This window comes from Arvicanthis niloticus, chromosome 3 (assembly GCF_011762505.2).
Source record: "Arvicanthis niloticus isolate mArvNil1 chromosome 3, mArvNil1.pat.X, whole genome shotgun sequence".
NCBI classification, from domain to species: Eukaryota; Metazoa; Chordata; class Mammalia; order Rodentia; family Muridae; genus Arvicanthis; species Arvicanthis niloticus.
Window position 1 is genome coordinate 83,898,336 of NC_047660.1, and position 5,005 is coordinate 83,903,340.

Here is a 5,005-nt window from a genome sequence, read left to right on the forward strand (position 1 = left end):
GCCCTATGCTGTGGATTAGTGTTCATGTATGGTTGGTCTGTAAGCTCAGAGCCCAATAAAAACGTGACAAGGCTGCTTTAGCCCAAGCACTCGCAGCCTTGGAGCAAGCATCTCCCCCTGAAATTTGACTATCTAGGCTAAGAAAGTAGCCGATGACTGAGATCCTCAGTCGATGCACCCCAAGGGTTCAGCCCATTGCACTGGGTCGATGAGAGGTCTAAGTCCAGCCAGCCCTTGCGTAAATAGCTGTGGTACCTGAATAGTAGGTTGACAGCCCTTGCACTCCTGGGAGCTATACTCCATTGCACAGGGACGGGTGTCAATTCCTCTTTACTTCCCCTTAGCCCTTGCACCCAGAGGACTTGTTTCCATCGCACCTGGTAGGGTAAGGGAGAATCTTTGGGCTATAAGCTCTTGATCGCTTATTCCCCCAAGATGGAGTTTGCTTGATCGGGCTTGAGTTCGAATCTTGATTGATACTGGGTTTGATAGGCAAAAGGCTGTTTTAATTTAAACAGGGAGAGATGTAGGAAGCCGTAGTGAGTATGTCAGTATGTGCCATTCCAAGATGGCGCTGGCCTCATGTCTTTCCAGTAGTAAACAATTAACTGCACAGCTGCAGAGGCAGAAAGCCCGCCAAAGTCACTGGCCAATCCCGAGGCGTAATATTGGGTGGTGAGCGAACAGCCAATCAGAAGTGAATACATCACTCTAGGGTGTATTTAAGTTAGGCCTCTTCCTGTCTTCAGCCCTTCCGCGTCCTTCCGCGTTTTACACGTTTGCTGATACAGAGTAAAGCCTTGTTTTGCAGTAACTACCCAAATACTGTCTCTCGTGTCCTTTTTCGAGGGCGAAGGGGACTCGAGAGGTGCGCGCAACAACTAGGGGACTCGAGAGGCGCGCGCAACAACCATGCATAGTATGTACTCACTGATAAGTAGATATTAGCCACAAAGTAATGATAACCATGATACAACTCACAGACTGTATGAAGCTTAACAAGAAGGAAGGCCCAAGTTAGGATGCTTGAATCCCATTTAGAAGGGGGAACAAAATAATCATGGGAGGCAAAGGAAAAAAAGGACCTGAGTGGGAGAGGGGAGCAGGAACAGAAAAGGGGAGCAGGATCAGGTATGGGGGGGGGTAAGACAGGAGAAATACCTAGAGGGCCAGGAGAATGAATGAAAATATGCAGTTGCTGTGGGTCGGGGGAACCTCTAGAAAGTCACAGAGACCTGGGATGGGGGAGGCTCCCAGGACTCAATGTGGGTAACCTTAGCCAAAATGCCCAACAGTGGGGATATGGAACCTGAAGAGATTACCTCCAGTACTTAGACAGGGCCCCCAGTGGAGGAATGGAGACACCAACCCACCTTCAAATTTTCAACCCCAAATTGTTCCTGTCTAAAAGAAATGTAGGGACAAATATGGAGCAGAAACTGAATGAATGGTCAACCAGTGACTGGCCCAACTTGGGATCCATCCCATGGGTGAGCACCAAACCCTGACACTATTACTGATGTTATGGTGTGCTTGCAGACAGGAGCCTAATATGGCTGTCCTTCAAGAGGCTCTACCCAGCAGCTGACTAAGACAGACGCAGATACTCACAGCCAAGCATTGAACTAAGTTCAGATATCTATGGAAGAGTTAGGGGAAGAACTAAAGGGGATTGTAACCCCATAGGAAGACCCAACAGTGTCAACTAACCTGTTCTCCTGGGAGCTCCCAGAGACTAAGCCATCAAACAAAGAGCATAAATAGGCTGGTCTGAGGCCCCCAGCACTTATGTAGCAAAGGACTGCCTTCTCTGGCTTCAGTGGGAAAGGATGTGCCTAATCCTATAGACTTGATGCTCCAGAGAGGAGGTAGTGCTGGTGGTGGTGATGGGGGGTGGGGGGTGCGACCCTCACAGAGGTGAAGGGAAGGGGAGATGGGGGAAGAACTCTGTAAGGGGGCCAGAAGGGAGGCAACATTTGGGGTGTAATTAATAAAAAAAACCCAAAGAATTTGGGGTTTAATTGCTCCTCTGGGTAGAGGAAATTTGGTCTGGTTCACAAGTTTCCTGTCAGTCAAGTCCTAGCAGAGGTAGGGAGGTCTTTGCTTTTAGTCAGTGTGGTGGTTTAAATGCACTTGGCCCAGGGAGTGGCACTATTTGGAGGTGTACCTTTGCTGGAGTAGGTGTGGCCTTGTTGGAGGAAGTGTGTCACTGTAAGAATCAGCTTTAAGACCCTCATCCTAGCTTCCTGGAAGCCAGTCTTCTGTCAGCCTTTGGATGAAGATGTAGAACTCCCAGCTCCTCCAGCCCCACATCTGCCTGGATGCTGTCATGCTCCCAGCTTGATGATAACTGAACCTCTGAACATGTAAGCCAGCCCCAGTTAAATGATGTTCTTTTTAAGAGTTCTCTTGGTCATGGTGTTTGTTCAAAGCAGTAAAACCCTAACAACAAGGCAGTTAGGTTGCAAGCCTCTTCCATTTTCTGTTGTCAGTGCCTTCTGTTTGTCCCTTGGCTAGACAGACAGACAGCCTGCATCAGCAGCTTCCCACAGAAGCTCCCAAGACAGCTCATCTCTGGCCTACTCACACCAAATCCTGACTTTAAAGAAAGTGATTAGCATGTGCACGTATGATGTGAGAGCCTGGGCCTGACCACGGCGCACATGTGGAGGCCGGAGGACAACTTTCGGTGGCCATGTCTCTCCTTCTATAGATCGCTGAGGCTGGAGCTTTCTGGTTTCTTGGGAGCTACTTGCTCCACACTAGCCAGCCCCAGAGTTTTCAGGAGATCTCCTGTCATCTTGATTCAGCAGTGCTGGGGCTAGAGATATGAACCAAGCACAGCAGTTTTTAATGTGAGTGTTGGGGATGGGACTTGTAGTCGGGCTTGTGTGGCAAGTCTTTTTATCCATTGAGCCATCTCGCCAGCCTCTTACTGTTGTCACAGGATTGCCAGGACTTCCAGGCCATCACCAGTCCCCAGGGATTCCCAGCTCCTTTCAGTCTTCTCCACCAGACCAGATTCCTCCTCATTAAGGGACACTGGTTGCATTTATAATTTAAGTTGCCTAAGGTGCTACAAGGAAGGTGCTACAGCCATGATGCCTGGAAACTCAAGGGCAAAGGTTTATCTCAGGTGAGAAAGTGATAGCTTCCCTGTCTAAGAAATAACAGTTATAACCCGTGGAGTTTGTAAGACCTCTCAAATGTCCGTTAGTGTGCTTATCTTATTCCTGAACGCAACTTTCCCCGTCATTCGGATTTCCTTACTTATAATTTGCCTACTCTCTAATTTAAGACATATGTTATGTGTATAGGTATTTACTTGTATGTTTGTCTGTGTACCATATGCATGCCTGGGGTGTACAGAGGCCAAAGGATTTAGAATTCTCTGGAACTGGAGTTACAGATGGTTAGGAGCCATCATGTGGCTGCTGGGATCAAATTTGGGCCCCCTGAAAAGTAGAGAGTACCTTTAGCCACAGGACATCTCTACCTCCCACTTTGTAAGTCATCTTTAAATTCTTTTTGGGAGATTTTAAAACAGAAAGGAAAAACTTTGGTGCTGGAAGTCAGAGTGGTGGTCACCCTGGCTTGGGGGATCAGTGGCCAGAAGGAACATTTGGGATTCTTGAATATTAATCAGCCATTTCTTCAGCTGGATGCTTGTCATACAGGAGTGCCTACCGTGACATCACAGAGTTTACTCTGAGCCACACATCACAAAACTTCCCTTTAATCCTCACACTCTGACTTTGTTTTTTTTTGCTGCTTTGTTTATTTTAACATGGGGAATCTAATCTGAAGTTTAAAAAGTGAAAGAACTGGGCCAGACTCCTCAGGTCAGCTTCCCTACCACACTGCCTTTCCTACTTCCTACCTTATCATCTTCACCAGGCTCGGCCACAAAATCTGAGGTAGCAGTAAGACCCAGAGGGAGAGGACTTCCTGGAAGCGGCCCTGAGCAGCATCCTGGGCTAAGCCAGCAGGGGATGCCTTTGGTGGAGGCCAGGGACTGAAGCCTAGACCCTCCTGGCTCCCCCTCTGACTTCTTATAGCCTCCATCCTTCACAAATTGATTTCAAGAAAAAACCAAAACCAAAAACAAAAAACCCAAACTCTTGTATGCTATTAGGTTTGTTCTTAAGTCTTACAATAGTCATTTTCTGAGCCTCCAAAGAGAGAATACACAGACCAACTGACAGCAGGGGAAAAGGGCTTCTTTCAGGTTGAAACAGATGGCTCTGAAGGTCAGCCAGCAGGCACAACCGAGCTCTGAGTCAGCACCTCCCCTCTCCAGGACTGGGGGATTTATTCTGACTGGACAGAACCACTATGAATATTCCCCAGTCTCGTTCCCACAAGGACCACCCTCTTCAAGATATGGTTAAGGTTGAAAGGCCCTGGCCAGCCATGTGTTCAGGATGGGATTCTCACCAACAACTTTCTACAAGCACAGAAAAGGATTGCAGGAAAGAACTTCAATTTTATGTCATAATTTAAAAGTCACATATGGCAGTGGCCAGGAGATGGGTCATTGGACCAATTTAGGGAGTTCCCCATAGTCTACAAAATTAGCTTTGGGCCTCTGTAATCCTCTCTAGCTACTGCTTCCCCACAGGAAACTGGGCCCAGTCCAATGTCCTTTCACAGATGAAATGCAAAATCTGAAGTAGGTATCAACTGTGATTCTGGAGAAACTGCATTGGGCAGATGGGAGATAGGTGTTGGCCTTCCCTTCCCCCTCCAGGGAAACTGGCCAATTATAGAGACCATCCACAATCAAACGAGGGGCTGGCAAGACGGCTGCAGATAAAGCTCGAAGATTTTTTTTTTTTTTTTTTTTTGTATTGGAGATTATCTCAACAGTAGAGTACTTGCCTAGCACTTGAGGGCCTGGGTTCAATCCCTAGTACAGCAACAAGAACAACAAAATACTAAATAGCTTAGCTAGGTGTCTTAGGGTTTCTATTCCTGCACAAAACATCATGACCAAGAAGCAAGC